The sequence below is a fragment of the Capra hircus genome, chromosome 26, assembly GCF_001704415.2.
Source record: "Capra hircus breed San Clemente chromosome 26, ASM170441v1, whole genome shotgun sequence".
NCBI lineage: Eukaryota > Metazoa > Chordata > Mammalia > Artiodactyla > Bovidae > Capra > Capra hircus.
In genome coordinates this window covers 7,185,212-7,203,548 of record NC_030833.1, presented here as the reverse complement: position 1 = coordinate 7,203,548, position 18,337 = coordinate 7,185,212, and positions in this window count along the sequence as shown.

Here is an 18,337-nt window from a genome sequence, read left to right as displayed (position 1 = left end):
TCTGGAAGCACTTGAAAAATTAAGAAGAAGCTGGAGTTTGGGAATCCCGGCCCGGGGACGATGGCTCCTGTCGAGGCAGCGTCGAGGCATCATCGAGAGGAGAAGTGACTGGAGGGGATCTGGAGGTGCCTGGAGAAGCAGAATGTCCAGAGGAGTAGACAAGGAGCCGGAGGTCCACGGCCCCAGGAGCTGGGGAGGAAGGTGGGAGCGTGGAGCGTGAGGCCAGCCGTGCTCAGCGGGGCAGAGCTGCTGAAGAAGCAGATGCTGCCAGAAAGGTCACTCGGCTTAATTATCCAGCGTCTTTACTGCGTTCCTGAGATGTGCCAGCTTTGTGCAGGTGTTGAGATCTCAGTTCTGTTAGAGGAAGCAGCTTAGCGAGCACTGGGGAGGGAAGCCAGGTCTCAGTGCTTTAGTTCGGGATGAGAGCACCAGGTGCAGAGGGAACTGGAGACCAAAGGTGGGTTTGGATGAGTCTCTGGGTCAATGTCCGTGTTAAGATGGCAGATCGGTAGAATTGTTGGAGATGGAGGAGAAAAGATCTCAAAAAGAAAAGAGAGTGAGGGAGCTAGAGGGGGAAGGGTTGATTCAGAGCTGGGGGAGGGGGCGCGAACGAGAAGCAACCAGGGCATTTGGAACCCCACTCACATGGACCTGACGGACCCCCCTTGAGGGTTGCGATTAATATTTCAGACGAGGTCAGTATCTGGCAGTCACAGATCCACTGATTTCTGACCACGGAGGAGGTGGCCCTGAAGGATGTGTTGAACGTCAAATGCTCTCAACTGCGTGGGGCTCCTTCTCAATTACTGTCTGCCAGTCCTACAGTTCTCTTCCTATACTATCCAACCCAAGGGGCACCTCGCAACGAGTAACCATCTCTGTCAGATCCCTGGGGCCCAAATCAAGCCCAAAGGATTGAAGGATGTCATGAGAGCGCTGATGCCTCTCGGCCTCCACTCTGCTAGCCAACGAGTATTGGCACATGCGAGTCCGTTCTGTCCAAAACTAATTCGGTTCTTCAGAACGCAAGCACTTTCCAAAGACCATCTGTTTACTCTTCTGCTTAAGGAACTCCGTTCTCCTGCAGCCTCCTAGGACTGGATTCAATAAATTCTGACACGGAAGGGTATTTGTTTGGCGGGCCTAGACATTGAATGTTTTCCAAATGGTACATTATTGATATTAAAACCGATTTGTGCATCACCAGCCATCAAAGAAATGTACTAAATAATATCTCCAGGAATGAAAAGGATTTTGAGGAGCTTGTCTGCACACATTTATCAGCAGAAACACTAGGCTCAACCATAAAACTCAGCAAGAGAGAAATCTATGGATCCAGACATACAAACAAAGCCTCCTTACATATATTCAGAATTATTGTTGCTGTTTAGTTTGCTAAGTTGTGTCCAACTCTTTTGCAACCCCATGGACTGTAGCCCACCAGGCTCCTCTGTCATCCATGGGATTTCCCAGGCAACAACACTGGAGTGGGTTGCCATTTCTTTCTCCAGGGAATCCTTTCAACCCAGGGAGGGAACTGGGGTCTCCTGTTTGGCAGGCAGATCCTTTACCATCTGAGACAATGGGGAAACCCATATTCAGACCTAAACCCACCTCAAAACAGCCAACAAAAAGCAAGCTGTCCCAGCCAGCCCCAGCTTCACTCCCTTCTCCCAGCTGTTGGCTGCTGTGTACAAAAGGAAGATTTATGATGAGAGAGACTCGGATACGGTTCCCAGTCCCCACCTCGCTGCACACAGGAGCTGTGTTTGATCTTGAAGAAGTTATTTCAACTCGCCAAAGCCCCAGTTTCCTCGTAAAATGTTCTCCTCATAAGATTAGGTAAATCAGTCCAGTTCAGTCGCTCAGTTGTGTCTGACTCTTTGCGACCCCATGGACTGCAGCACGCCAGGCTTCCCTGTCCATCACTAATTCCCGGAGCTTCCTCAAACTCATGTCCATCGAGTCAGTGATGCCATCCAACCATCTCATCCTCTGTCGTCCCCTTTCTCCTCCCGACTTCAATCTTTCCCAGCATCAGGGTCTTTTCCAATGAGTCAGTTCTTCCCATCAGGTGACCAAACTATTGGACATTCAGCTTCAGCACCAGTCCTTCCAATGAATATTCAGGACTGATTTCCCTATGACAAGTAGCACACAGTAGGTCAATACATCTTACTTTACCTCCTTTCCTGTCCACAGCTCTGTCCCCAGCTTGCACGTGGACACTGAGAAGTAAGTTGGATTATCCTGCCTTCACTGGAGTGGGTTTGCTCGCTGGCTGTTTGCTGTCTCCAAGAAGGTAATTTCCTAACACACAACACTAAGCAGAGTAGTGGATATTTAATCAACGTTCTGTTGAATGCACAAGGATCCCGTAGAATATAATTCAGTGAGTAACTTAAGTAAAGCAACGGCATAAATATTTAAAGTCTCATTGAGGATGCAGCTGTAAATCTGTATTGATTGTTGCTGCATGTTTTATAGAATGTTATGAATTTCCGTACATCACCACAATGAAGAAGGACAGGTCTCCCCAGGACTGAAGGCGGGCTCCGTTTTTATTGCTCATGGAGGGTGGACTCTGTAGTCTGCTTTGTCATCATTAGGGGTTTCCAGGCCAGTCAAGGGGCTTCCAAGGGTGACTGCAGCTGATTTCTTCTGAATTTTATAAAATTATTTAAATATTAGGACTGTAGTTTTCAAACAGAATCACCAGTGGTACATGAAATAATTGACTTAAATATTACTTTTGAAATACTTTAGTGACAAGTCTTTGAGGACTATAATTTAAAAAAATCATGTCTTTTCAAATATGTTAGAGTCCAATTTTAACCAGGTGGGGCTACCAGTCTAGTCACATGGACTGACCCTGGAATAAGGCTTCTCGAGTTATCTCTGTGCCCAGGTATGAACTTCCAATAAATGAGTGGCTGTGAAGGAGATTGTGGCTCTACCCTGGCCTTTTTCTGAGTTAAGCATGTATACACTTAATCATAGCTTAGCTGGTAAGGAATCCACCTGCAATGCAGGAGACCCTGGTTTGATTCCTGGGTTGGGAAAATCCCCTGGAGAAGGGATAGGCTACCCACTCCAGTATTCCTGGGCTTCCCTTGAGGCTCAGCTGGTAAAGAATCTGCCTGCAATGCAGGAGATCCTGGTTTGATTCCTGGGTTGGGAAGATCCCCTGGAGAAGGGATAGGCTACCCACTCCAGTATTCCTGGGCTTCCCTTGTGGCTCAGCTGGGAAAGAATCCACCTGCAATGCGAGAGACCTGAGTTCGATCCCTGGGTTGGGAAGATCCCCTGGAGAAGGGAAAGGCTGCCCACTCCAGTATTCTGGCCTGGAGAATTCCATGGACTGTATAGTCCATGGGGTCGCAAAGAGTCAGACATGACTGAGTGACTTTCACTTCACTCTTAATCATAGAACCCATATGTTATGCCCAGTTAAAGGCCAGGCAAACTCAAATGCATCTTTCTGGCACATGTTCCCATAATACGCGTCTGTCAGATGGACGGTTACCTTTGTGCTGTGATAACGCTGTCTTATGGTGGTTTTAGAAGTTGTGCAATTGGAACTTTTGCTCATCAAAATACACTGTTAAGGAGTGAAAAGGCATATCAAAGACCCAAGAAGATACCTGCTGCACATATGCCTAATAGGGGACTTGTATCCAAATTATATAAAGAGCTCCTACAAGTCAATTAAAAACAGATGACCCAATAAACATGGGAAAAGACTTGAACAGGTGTTTCACAAAAAAAGGGTATTCAAATGGCAAATACGAGCATAGAAGGCATTAGATATTGTTCATCAGGAAATGCACATTTACTTATTTATTTTATTTTTGGCTGCATTAGGGCTTCCTTGCTGCATGTGGGCATTCTCTCGTTGCAGAGAGCGGGGCTACTCTCTAGTCAAAGTGTGTGGGTTTCCCACTGCAGTGTTTTCTCTTGCTGCGGAGCCTATGCTCTCGGCCCTTGGGCCTCAGTAATGGTAGTACATAGACTCCCACGCTCTAGAGCACAGGTCCAATATTTATGGCACATGGGCTTAGCTGCTCTGGTGCGGCATGTGGGATCTTCCTGGAGCAAGGATCAAACCCGTGTCTCCTACACTGGTAGATTCTTTACTACTGAGCCACCAGGGAAGCCCCAGGAAATGCAAATTTACATCATAATAAGACATCACTGTGCAGTCTCCAGAATGGCTAAAGCTGAGAAGATTGTGAATACTAAGTGTTGGTGACAATATGTGGAGCTATTAGAGCTCTCATCCATCGCTGGTGGGAGAATTAATTTCTATGATCTCTTTGGAAACCTGTTCGACAGAATCTAGTACAGGTGTGCAAGCATATATCCTATAACCTAGAAATCGGAGTCTTAGATACACACCCAGGAGATGTGACGTGCATCTATCCCCCCAAGGAATGTACAGAAGTGCTCATCCCAGCTTTATTTGAAAACTGAAAACAACTCAGCGTTTATCAAGAGTAGACATACAACAGACTACTACGCAGAAATGAAAAGAACAAACTACAGCTATAGGCAACAGCATGACTGATGCTCACAGAAAAAAGGCCAGACCCAAAAGAGTGTACACAATGTAACCGTTTATAAGATGTTTCTGACTCTTTGCGGCCCCATGGACTGTACCGTCCATGGAATTCTCCAGGCCAGAATACTGGAGTCGGTAGCCTATCCCACCAGGGGATCTTCCCAACCCAGGGATCAAACCTGGGTCTCCCGCATTGCAGGCAGATTCTTTACCAGCTGAGCTATCAGGGCAGCCCCTTATAAGATGTTTAAGAACAGGCAAAACAAACGTGCAAGAGAAGAGGTCAAAATAGTGATTCTGTGCGTGTGTGTTTTTTGTACAGTGTGACTGGTACAGAAGAATGTGGGAATATTCCACGGTGTCATAACCATTCTACTTCTTGATCAGGGTTGATGATTACTTGGTTGCAGAAATATATAAAACACTAGACTAGAAATCAGGGTGGAAATTTTTCTCCGTAGAGGGTTGGTTGTTAAGTATTGCCAGCACACCGCTAGATCCGATTTCTTTTCCATCTTTATTGTAACGTTACATATACATAGTAAGAGAGGATGCACGTCTTAAGCTTTTTCTCAGTGGATTTCTTTACATATCTTTTGAGACTCAGGAATTGCAGATACCTGTAAGAATCATGTGTATCTCCTTTTAGAACTGGTGAGTGTTAAAGGCAGAAGACAGGGAATATTTTAGGTAACTATAATGGATGATAATGAAAATTTGCTCTTGTTGGGCTTATTCACAAAAAGTACCTGCACAGTTAAAATGTTAAAGTTTTTTTAAAATCACTTTATATATGGCATAACATAAGCATCTTATAACACACTCAGTCTCTGTTAGTTTATTTAAAAAATCCTTCTCCTTCTTATAATTGCCTTGCTTAATATACCGTATATTTTAATTATCCAACTTAGAGGGTTTGGGAAGACCTAAAATATTGTCGTGCATCAGAACATTAGCAACCTATTTAGCAGTATTTTTTAAAACCAAAGGCCTAGAGGACAAATTTATCAAGTGTATATTACACATATGATTTCTTTAAGTGTTTGTTTCTGCTTCATTTCAAACATCCTCATTGTCTAAGCTGATGGATTTTTATTTTAATTAGTTTTAAATTCCAGGAGAGCGATCTTAATGTTTTAAGATGTTGGCAGTTGACCAGTGATAAACCATGAGCCCAGTTCTGTCAGCGTGGAGCTGACAGCCACACAATGGTCTCTGGAGACCTGGACTCAGTCTCAGATGTGTACCAGATCGAGGCCAGTGAAAAAAGTTCTTGTCTTGGCAAGAAATGGAAAGAGCCTGGCACTTTCTTCAAAAGTGGCTTTTTTTTTAAAAAAAGGAGGCAAGTAAAAAGAAAAAACAACAACAACAACAACGCTTGCCATGGATGTCAAAATCCCAGCAAGTTATTTTGTGACTGGCAGCCAACTGATGGTAGATTTTACATGAGATCCAGAGCAGCTGATGCAACACTGAAGAAGAAGAACGTTGGGAGACACCACCTGACTGCAAGCCTTCTTATAAAGCTACAGACAGTGCGGTCCTGGTGAGGGACCAGACACGCAGACCAGCAGAGGAGAGGAAGAGAGAGAGAGGCAGAACCGCGAACACAGAGCCAACTGGTCTTTGACAAAAGGCAAAGACAACCAAAACGATGGAGAAAAGAGCCTTGTCAACAAATGGGCAACTGAACATCCACATGCCAAAAAAAAAAAAAAGAAAGAAAGAATTTACAGATATTTGCAGTGGATGCAACAAGCTTATTAGATGCTGGGAGTCAGAAATGTTGGATGATGTGCCAGAGCAGGGCTACCAAGGGGAGTGAGGACTTCTTTCCTGAAAACTCTAATAGGAAGAAATCCTGCCTAATTAGGAAGGTCAGCGCCGCCTGTGAAGGTTGCTGGGATTCTGCATTTTTCACCCCCTGACTAGGCTGCCTCTGCTGCTCTTTCTTTATCGTGCCCAGGGGTGACGCAGAGCGATCAAAATGTGTCGAGGCTTAGTACACCCAACCAGGGGCTTCCGCTTCAAGCAAAGAGGAGAACAGAATAAACACTCATTGGCCTTTTCCTGGCTTATCTAAATAGGCTCGTTAATGGTCGCTTCCAAAAAAATATATTTTGCCTCTTTGAGTAGGAGAAAATCAATAATAATACTAGGTTTATGTGAAGGTCAGTCGGTTCAGCACTTAGCGTCTCTCATCCTCAGATTTTAAAGGGAGTGATGAAGGAACATTATTTCTGACAATCCTGCATGGGAAATGTCTTGACTGAGATTCTTGGACTTAATAAAAGATTTATGGTGGAAATTCTGCAAGTAATATCTTGTTAAAATAACTTCTGTGCTAACCTCAAGTGACAAATGATTGCTCAAACTTGTTTCTACGGCTCCTGGGCCTTCTCTTTAATCTTTTATTAGCTCTGTTCTCCAAACTTGAAATACAAGGGCCGACAATTGTTTTGGTCCATTATCTTTGATTCGAGTGTCTCTTTGCTATATTTGGAGATGTGTTTTCTTTTTCTGAATTACAAATGAAGTAAATGTCACCATTTGATGGTAATGGACGGCATTTAAATACGCTCTGAATGTCATCTTGCTTAAAAGTCAAGACCCCTGTAAGCAATGTTAAGTGATAGGCAGAGGGTATTTTCTGGGATAGAGCAGACGGTGGAATGAGTTCACAGTTCTGGGTGAAAACCAGAAGCAGTGGCTGCCCTTGGCTTTCCAGGAAATCTGTTGTACTGAGAGCTTTATTGTTATAAAATTTACACTAAAGTTAAAATAAAGCACAGCACAAGTTCTGGATATTTCAGAGAGGAAGAGAAGCCGGAATCAGTCTGTTGAGTGTGGGAAGGTGTTCGTGGTTGTCTATATTATGGACTGCATTGTTTGCCCAGAAATTCACATGTTGAAGTTCTAACCCTCAATATTATTACATTTGGAGATGAGCCTTTAAGGAAGCCATTTACATTAAATGAGGTCAAGAGGGTGGGCTTTCACCTGGTATGATTCGTGACCTTATGAAAAGAGGCCGAGACACAAGGACTGCGTGCACACAGAACAAAGCCTGCGTGAAAACACAGAGGAGGTGACCGTCTGTGAGCCTGGGAGAGTCCTCACTGAAAACCAGTCCGCTGGCACCTTACCTTGCCTTTCCAGCTCCCAGAACTGTGGGAAAATGTATTTCTGCTGCTTGAGCCACCCAGGTTGTGACACCTTGTTATGGCAGCCCTAACAGATGAATACATCCACCCATCAGCAAGCCTGGTCTCCCTTGCAGCTCAGGCATGGCTATGTGGCCTATCCTAGCTACTGAGGGATACAGAGAAGTCTCCCGGAGCTTCTGGAGGAGACTTCCTCTTTAAGAGAGAGAGACAGAGAGACAGGTGAGGAGACCCTTCACCCATCTCTTCTTGTGCTTGAATGTTATTGTATGAGGATGCCTGGAGCTGCTGCTGCACCTTCAGACCCTCCAGGGCAGGCCAACAGAATCTCCAGGGCACGGCCCCAGAGCCCTGATGCCATGGAGCCATGGGCCAACCCGGGAAACTGCTCATCCCTACACTCTCTGAGAGCTGAGAAGAATAAATCCCATATAAAAACCATTTTACTTGAATACACAAACTTGGGGTGAAATATGCTAAATGACACTGTGATGAAAAACAATAGGGCTTCCCTGGGGCTCCAGTGGTTAAGAATTCGTGCTTCTACTGCAGGGGACACAAGTCTGATCCCTGACTGGGGAAGTTCCCCTTGCTTCTTGGCATGGCCAAAAAGCAAAACAAAACAGAAAAGAGAGAACAAAAAGCCAACAACAAAGGACGTCTTTTGAAAGGTCTCATTCCTAATGGTACCATATGAGAGGTGTTGCCTCATTCTGGAGAACTGTAATAACCTAGGCCATTAGAAAGTTGAATCTTCAGCCTAGAGTTTCCCAGTGTTGGCGTTACCTCCTGACTGTGAACAGTTACAATGGCTGTGTGTGTTTCCAGCATAATTGGCATGGATTGACACTCTGCAGTTCTCAGGGTTTTCCCCCAAATATCCTCCCTAAATATTACTAGAATTTGTTGTTGTGCGGTCACCAAGGTGCATCCGACTGTTTGGACCCCATGGCCTGCAGCATGCCAGGCTCCCCGGTCCTTCACTATCTCCCAGAGTTTGCTCAAACTCATGTCCATTGAGTCGGTGATGCCATCCAACCATCTCATCCTCTGTCATCATCCCCTTCTCCTCCTGCCCTCAATCTTTCCCAGCATTAGGGTCTTTCCAATGAGCTGGCTCTTAGCATCAGGTGGCCAAAGGACTGGAGATTTAAGTTCAGTATCACTAGAATTTGCCCTCCTAAAATTTCTTCCACGAGCATCCAACCTATCATCTTGCTTTTGTATAGTTCTCATGGCCTCCCTCAAGAGCAATGAGAAGTGTTCACACAACAACCAGAGAAAGCCTGTGCACAATGAAGAAGACCCAGCATAGCCAAAAGTGAATAAATAATAAATAAATAAAAACTTAAATAATTCAAATCACAGTACCACACGTGCATGGTTAGAAAAATTGGTTGTGCCGAGGGCCTTACGATGGGTCTCTTACCCCGCTGTTCCTCTCCCAATCTGCTCCTTAAAGATAATCATTTAAACCATTAAATCATTTACTAATTTTGTATTTGCATTTTCCTTTCCCATTTAATTATAATCATTATTTTATTAAAAAAATAATTTGTATCTATACTTAATTATCTACAGTTTGGCAGCTTCTTAAAAAGTTAAACTTAAATTTACTGTATGCCCTAGTAATAATTCACTCTTAGGTATTTACCCAAAAGAAACAAACACATATGTTCACACAGAGATTTGCATGAGAATGTCCACAGCAGCATTATTCATTGCAGCCAAATGGTGGAAACAACCCAATGTAGACCAATGTTTTTGTTGTTGTTGTCTAGTTGCTAAGTTGTGTCCAACTCTGTTGCGACCCCATGGACTGTAGCCCACTAGGCTCCTCTATCCATGGAATTTCCCAGACAAGAGTACTGGAGTGGGTTGCCATTTCCTTCTCCAGAGGATCTTCCCGACCCAGGGATCGAACCTGCATTTCCTGTATTGCAGGCGGATTCTATCCCACTTGTACTACATTCACACAGAAAAGCTATTCACCAGTAAAAAGCGATGAAGCACTGGCACACGCTGCAACATGGATGGGCCTTAAAAACATTAAGCTACGTGAAAGAAGCCAGAAACAAAAGACCACATATTGTATGACTCCATGTATGCAAAATGTCTGGAAAAGGCAGATCTATACAGACAGGAATGTTCGTGGTTGCCAGGAGCTGGGGGTGGGAAGAGGGAATCATTGCAAATGGGCACAGAGTTTCTTCCTGCGGCAGCAGAAACTCTGCTGGGCTCTGTGAATTTACTAATAAGCATTGCATTGTACATTAAAAGAGTGAATTTTATGGCATGTAAATTACACCTCAAGAAAGCTGGTAACATATAAAAAGTGACATCATTCTTTCTTGTTCCATCAAGTAGAAGCAGCGCCCTGCACTTTCTCTTCCATCTCCCACCCCCTCGCCTCTCCCTTTCCACTCCCCAGCTTCTCCTAGTTGTTTATTTACTTTGGTTTTGCAGAGAAGGCCATCATTTTATTTTGATTCTCTTCAAATAAACTCTCTAGAATTAAAGCTAATAACCAGCATTTACGTTAACATGATTATGCAAATATTTCTTCAGAAAAGAACTTACATTGTGACTGCATTTCCTTCTCAACGGTTCCAATGTCATTTTTCCTGGACCACTCAAAGGGGAATGTCCAAATGGATTCTGCACTTTTGCCTTTCATCAATTCATTAGAATAATGTCACATCTTACTCTTTCGCTATATTTGAGCAACGCTTCTCTTATACCTTTGAACCCTTCCCCTGCCCCTGGATTTAAAAAAAAAAAGCTATTTCAGAATAGTTTTAGATTTACAGAATGATATGTATGTATGTTAATTGCTCAGTTGTGTCTGACTCTTTGGAGCCTGCCAGGCTTCTCTGTCCATGGAATTCTCCAGGAAAGAATACTGGAGTGGGTAGCCATTCCCTTCTCCAGAGGAACTTCCCAACCCAGGGACTGAACCCTGGTCTGCTGCATTGCAGGCGGATTCTTTACTGTTTGAGCCACAGGGAAGTCCTTCAAAGGTGAAGGTAATACAAGAGAGTTCTAACATACCCTACACCCAGTTTCGGCTGTCATCAACCATGTACAATAGATAGCACATTTGTCTCTATTAATGAACTGACATTGCTATGTCATCATCAGCTAAAGTCCATCCTTTATTCAGATTGCCTCAGTTTTAATGTAATGTCCTTTTTTGATTCCATTCTGGAAACTGCAGTACCTTGAATCATCATGCCTCCTCAGGATCCTCTTCACGGTGATGGTTGCTCTGACTTCCCTTGTCTTGATGACCTTGACAGTTTCCAGGGAACTGATTAGGTATTCTGTAGGGTGCCCTTCGATTGGAATTTGTCTGATGTTTTTGTCATTTTTAGATGGAGGTTATGGGCTTTGGGGAGGAAGGTCAGAGGGGTAAAGGGCCATGCTGATTGTATCTTATCGAAGGTCCAGACCATCAGTAAGACTTATCACTGTTGATGTTGACCTTGATCACCTGGCTGTGGTTGTATCATCAGTTTCTCTGCTGGAAAGTGACCTTCCCACCTCCCTTGCTGTCCTCTTGGGAGGAAGTCACCATGGACAGCCCGTGCTTCACTCGTGAGAGTCAGGCTCTACCTCGTGAAAAGCAGAACATTTATGTAAGTTGTTTGCAATTCTTCCGCACAGAAACTGCCTATTCTCTCCTATTTATTTATCTAATCATCCATTTTTATTAGTATGGACTCATGAATAGAGCATTGTTTTTATGTCTTCTTAAATCTATGTGAAAATAGAGAAAGTACATTGCAGAATCCCAAATCCATGGACATTGACAACAAAACTGGGTAACACTGTGTGCTCTGTGCTAAGTCACTGTAGTCGTGTCTGACTCTGTAGCCCACCAGGCTCCTCTGTCCATGGGATTCTCCAGGCAAGCATAGTGGAGTGGGTTGCCACTTCTTCTCCATCTCAGGGATTGAACCCATGTCTCTTACGTCTCCTGCATTGGCAGGCGTAATTACCTGCCAATTACCACTAGCACTACCTGGGAAGCCAGGGGGAAATCGAAGGAGACACTATACAGCAAAATCCCCAATTGATGGCATTTACAACGAAGCTAGTGGCCCTAGATTGTCTCTGTCCACTCCAAAGTAGGAGTGAGTGGGAGAAACACCGAGAGCCATGACTTGAGTGTCATTCATGCTTGTGCAGGACGGAGGTGGAAGAGGAGATGGAGGGGCACCGAATGAATCTGCGTACAGGACATCCCAAACACCAGGGGGACTCATGGGAAGCAGGCGGTAGCAGCTGGAATTGGATGATGGCGATCTGTCGTCTCTCAATAAGACTCAAGGGCAAGGGACCCATGGGAAGCACTGAAGGGTCCCTCAGAAGGGAGAAAATGCTGGGAATGCATTAAAAACTGAGCAGAAAAGGGACAGGAGAAAGGAGGGAAAGAAACAGCCAGGTTAAAAGAGAGCAGAGGAACAGATGCTGAACACAAACCGCAATATTTTGAGCGTTGCAGGCAAACAACAGAAGAGGGAACTCTGTGAAGTTAGGAGAGCTTTTTAGGATACTCCCTCATTCCTCATTGCTGACAAAAGTCTGTCTAGTCAAAGCGATGGTTCTTCCAGTACAGATGTACAGATGTGAGAGTTGGACCGTAAAGGAGGCTGAGCACCCAAGAATTGATGCTTTCGAACTGTGACTCTTGAGAGTCCCTTGGACAGCAAGGAGATCAAACCAGTCAATCCTAAAGGAAATCAACCTTGAATATTCTTTGGAAGGACTGATGCTAAAGTTGAAGCTCCAATACTTTGGCCATCTGCTGCAAAGAGCCAACTCTTTGGGAAAAAAAACCCCTGATGCTGAGAAAGATTGAGGTCAGGAGGAGAAGAGTGTGGCGCAGGAAGATATGGTTGGATGGCATCGACACAATGGACATGAATTTGAGCAAATTTGGGAAGATAATGAAGGTCAGGGAGAATCCCATGGAGAATCCCATGGACAGAGGCACCTGGCATGCTGCAGTCCATGGGATCACAAAGAGTTGGACATGACTGAGCAACTGAACAGCAACAAATCGGTGGTAGTATTAATTTTACTATTGTGGGGTGCTTGTATGTGCAACATGGGATAAAATAAATTATTAATTATAGAGCATTCTAATTATTTTTTCAAAAAATATTCGTTTATTTGGCTATGCTGGGTCTTAGTTGCTGCATGTGGGACCTTGGTTTCCCTGACCAGGGATTGAATTCACATCCCCTTCACTGGAAAGCAGATTCTTAACCACAGAACCACCTGGGAAGTCCCTAGGGCATACTGATTCTATCATTCCCTATGACTTTGAAAACCAGGGGTTTCAGTGAGGAAGAAAGGAGATAGAGAGGTAAGAGAGAAGAAGCAATAGCAGTAAGAATTCGTGAGATAGTTTACTTCCATGTGTGTGTGCGTTTGTGTGCCTCTTTATTTGTTTTCTAGCTCTGTCTGCTGAAACCATCTGGATACAATGACCAACTGTATCATAGTCTCCTAGGGCTATCATTGCAAAGTACCACTGTCTGGGGGGCTTAACCCAAAGAAGTGGACTTTCTCATAGTTCTGGAGGCTGAAGTCTGAGATCAGTGTGTTAGAAGCAGCCCCTCACCAAATACAGAATTTCCTAGCACCTTGGTTTTTGGACTTCCTAAACTCAAGATTGATGAGAAACAAATTTCTGTTGTTTATAAGCCACCCAACTTCATGGTATTCAGTTATTGCAGCCCAAGTCGATTCAGTTCAGTTCAGTTCAGTCGCTCAGTCATGTCCGACTCTTTGCGACCCCATGAATCGCAGCACGCCAGGCCTCCCTGTCCATCACCATCTCCCGGAGTTCACTCAGACTCACATCCATCGAGTCCGTGATGCCATCCAGCCATCTCATCCTCGGTTGTCCCCTTCTCCTCCTGCCCCCAATCCCTCCCAGCATCACAGTCTTTTCCAATGAGTCAACTCTTCGCATGAGGTGGCCAAAGTACTGGAGCTTCAGCTTTAGCATCATTCCTTCCAAAGAAATCCCAGGGTTGATCTCCTTCAGAATGGACTGGTTGGATCTCCTTGCAGTCCAAGGGACTCTCAAGAGTCTTCTCCAACACCACAGTTCAAAAGCATCAGTTCTTTGATGCTCAGCCTTCTTCACAGTCCAACTCTCACATCCATACATGGCCACAGGAAAAACCATAGCCTTGACTAGATGGACCTTAGTCGGCAAAGTAATGTCTCTGCTTTTGAATATCCTATCTAGGTTGGTCATAACTTTTCTCCCAAGGAGTAAGCGTCTTTTAATTTCATGGCTGCAGTCACCATCTGCAGTGATTTTGGAGCCCCCCAAAATAAAGTCTGACACTGTTTCCACTGTTTCCCCATCTATTTCCCATGAAGTGATGGGACCAGATGCCATGATCTTCGTTTTCTGAATGTCGAGCTTTAGGCCAACTTTTTCACTCTCCTCTTTCACTTTCATCAAGAGGCTTTTTAGTTCCTCTTCACTTTCTGCCATAAGGGTGGTGTCATCTGCATATCTGCTGCTGCTGCTAAGTCACCTCAGTAGTGTCCGACTCTATGCGACCCCATAAATGGCAGCCCACCAGGCTCCCCTGTCCCTGGGACTCTCCAGGCAAGAACACTGGAGTGGGTTGCCATTTCCTTCTCCAGTGCATGAAAGTGAAAAGTGAAAGAAAAGTCGCTCAGTCGTATCTGAATCCCAGTGACCCCATGGGCTGCAGCCCACCAGGCTCCTCCGTCCATGGGATTTTCCAGGCAAGAGTATTGGAGTGGGGTGCCCTTGCCTTCTCCGCTGCATATCTGAGGTTATTGATATTTCTCCCGGCAATCTTGATTCCAGCTTGTGTTTCTTCCAGACCAGTGTTTCTCATGATGTACTCTGCATAGAAGTTAAATAAACAGGGTGACAATATACAGCCTTGATGGACTCCTTTTCCTATTTGGAACCAGTCTGTTGTTCCACGTCCAGTTCTAACTGTTGCTTCCTGACCTGCATACAGATTTCTCAAGAGGCAGGTCAGGTGGTCTGGTATTCCCTTCTCTTTCAGAATTTTCCACAGTTTATTGTGATCCACGCAGTCAAAGTCTTTGGCATAGTCAATAAAGCAGAAATAGATGTTTTTCTGGAACTCCCTTCCTTTTTCCATGATCCAGCGGATGTTGGTAATTTGATCTCTGGTTCCTCTGCCTTTTCTAAAACCAGCTTGAACATCAGGGAGTTCATGGTTCATGTATTGCTGAAGCCTGGCTTGGAGAATTTTGAGCATTACTTTAGTAGCATGTGAGATGAGTGCAATTGTGTCGTAGTTTAAGCATTCTTTGACATTGCCTTTCTTTGGAATTGGAATGAAAACTGAACTTTTCCAGTCCTGTGGCCACTGCTGAGTTTTCCAAATTTGCTGGCAAAGTCGATTAAGGCAATAAAAGAATTGAGAGAATTGGGAGGGGAAAAATGGAAGGACTAACAATTTGATCAAACTTGCAAAAATAAGAAAAATGTAAAAGAGGATGCAGCACTTTAAGCAATAAAGTAAGACAGAAATAAAATCAAGTATATCAATCATCATAGTGAATATGAACAAACTAAATTCTACCTTAAAGACAGAGGCTGTCATTTGTTGTTTTTGTTGTTCACTAGCTAAGTTGTGTCTGACTCTTTGTGACCCCATGGACTATAGGCTGCCAGTCTCCTCTGTTCATGGGATTTCCCAGGTAAGAATATTGAAGTGGGTTGCCATTTCCTTCTCTAGGGAATCTTTCTGACCCAGGGATTGAGCTGGTATTTTTTTTTTTTTTAAACAGCTAATAAAGGTTGTTATATTAGGTGTTAAAAGCCAATACTAACTCAGTAAAATATGCATATATTAAAATGTAAGTGGTCAGATAAGGTTGAAAACAATGAATTGATAAAATGATACTGAGCAAATACAGCAAAAACAAAGATTAGAGTATCAAAACCAGGTGAAGTAGAATTTAAATCCGTGGCATCACAAATGGCATCATTTCCTTCCTTTTCATGTCTGAGTAACATTCTCTGTGCACATGTGAGTTGATGGACACATGTTATCCATTCATTTGTCAATGGACACTTATTTGTCTCCATGTCTTGGCTATTGTCAACAAGGCTACAGGGAACATGGGGGTGCAGATACCTCTTTGATATAGTGATTTTATTTCCTTCAGATATGTACCCAGAAGTGTGATTGCTGGATCATATGGTAGTTCTGTATGGGTGTGAGAGTTGGACCATAAAGAAGACTGAGAGCCGAAGAACTGATGCTTTCGAAATGCGGTGCTGGAGAAGACTCTTGAGAGTTCCTTGGACTGCAAGGAGATCCAACCAGTCCATCCTAAAGGAAATCAACCCTGAATATTCATTGGAAGGACTGATGCTGAAGATGAAGCTCCAATACTTTGGCCACCTGATATGGCCAACTCACACACACACACACACGAAAAAAAAAAAAAGAAAGAAAAGCCAACTCACTGGAAAAGACCCTGATGCTGGGAAAGATTGAGGGCAGGAGGAGAAGGGGGTGACAGAGGGTAAGATGGTTGGATGGCATCTGAAACTCAATGGACATGAGTTTGAGCAAACTCTGGGAGTTAGTGAAGGACAGGGGAGCCTGGTGTGCTGCAGTCCATGGAGTTGCAAAGAGTCGAACACGACTTAGTGACTGAAAGCAAATGGTAGTTCTGTTTTTTTGAGGAAACTCCACATTATTTTCCATAGTGGCTGCGCCAGTTTACTTTTCCACCAGGAGCACGCGGGGTTCCCTTTTCTCCTTCTTCTTGCTGGTACTTGTTAGCTTTTGTCTTCTTGATAATAGCCATTCTAACAGGTGTGAGGGGATAGCTCATTGTGAATTTGATTTGCATTTTCCTGGTGTGGAGCTTCTCTCCATGTACTGATTGGCCATTGAATATCTTTGGATAAATGTTTATTCATGTCCTTTTTCCATTTTCCATCAGATTATTTCGTTTTTTGCACTTGAGTCGTATGAATTCTTTATAAACATTGGATCTTAGCTTCTTATTAGATGTATGGTTTACAAATATTTTCTCCCACTCTTAGGTGCCTGTTCAATTTTGTTGATGATTTTCTTTGCTGTGCAGATGCCTTTTTAGTTTGATGAGGCTCCACTCAGTTATTTTTGCTTGTATTGCTTGTGCTTTTGGCGTCATATCCATAAAATCATTGCCAAGACCAATGACAAGGAACTCTTTTCCTATGTTTTATTTCAGGAGTTTTATGGTCTTACATTTAAGTCGTTAATCCATTTTGAGGTAATTTTTGTGAGTAATGTGAGATAAGCATCCAGTATCATTCTTCTGTATGTAAATATTTAGTTTTCCCAGCACCATTTATTTACTTTTTTCAACTTTTAAAGACAGCAGTTTTATTTATTTATTTATTTATTTTGGCTATACGGCGAGGCAAGCAGGATCTTTCTGACCAGGGACTGAACCCATGCTCCCTGCAGTGGAAGCTGAGTCTCAGCTGCTAGACCACCAGGGAAGGTCCCCAGCACCGTTTACTGAAGAGGCAGTCTTTTCTTCATTGGATGTTCTCAGTTTCCTCATTAAATCCTAGTTGATGATTTATGGACGGGTTTATGCCTGGGCTCTCATTGCTCTTGCGTTTGTCTATGTGCCTGTGTTTACGCTCATACCATACTGATTTGGTTATTATTGCTACAGCTTTGTAGTATAGTTTAAATCAGGATGTGTGATGCCTCCATCTTTGTTCTTTTTCAGAAATGTTTTGGCTCCTTGGGGTCTTTTGCAACTTCATGTAATCTTAGGGTTGTCTTTTTCTATTCCTGTAAAAGCATGTCATTGGAATTTTTATAGTGAACATCCTAAGAAGTCTATAAAAGAATAAATGTTATAGCATAATGAAGAATCTATGAGAGAGAAGCTTAATGAGGGGACATTTGTCTTATCAGGTACCATACAATAAAGGCACTGTGGTAAAATCAATATGGTATTTATATCAGAACAGACAGATTGATCAGTGGAATTATATATTAATAGAACTGGGAGAGAATTTAATAAATGAGAAGTGATTGTTTGCTTCAGTGGGAAGAGAGATTATTTAATAAGTTTTGCTGGCATGATTTATCATACATTTAGAAAAAAATAAAAGTGAATTCTTATGTCTTATTTAATAAAAAATTAGAGATGAATTATAGAATTAAATACAAGAAGCAAAACTTAGCAGACTCCAAGTATAAAGGAGACTTTATTTACCAGGCTAAAATGCAAAAACTTTAAAAGAAAAGATAGACAGATTTGAGTATATAAAAATTAAAAACCTTTGCATGATGAATGGTATTACAAACAAAGTCAAACAATAGATTTGAAAAAGTATTTAATAGTGATGACAAAGGTTATTTCTAAATATTATACACAAAGAGCTCTTACAAACTGACAATAAAAAGCTGAAAGAGGCAACCCAAGAGAAAAATGGATGAGTAATATGAACGGGGAGTTCATGAAAGCGAAAATCAAAGAGGCCAGCAAACATATGAGAACCAGTGGTAAGGGAACTACAGATTAAAACAATAGTATGATATTATTT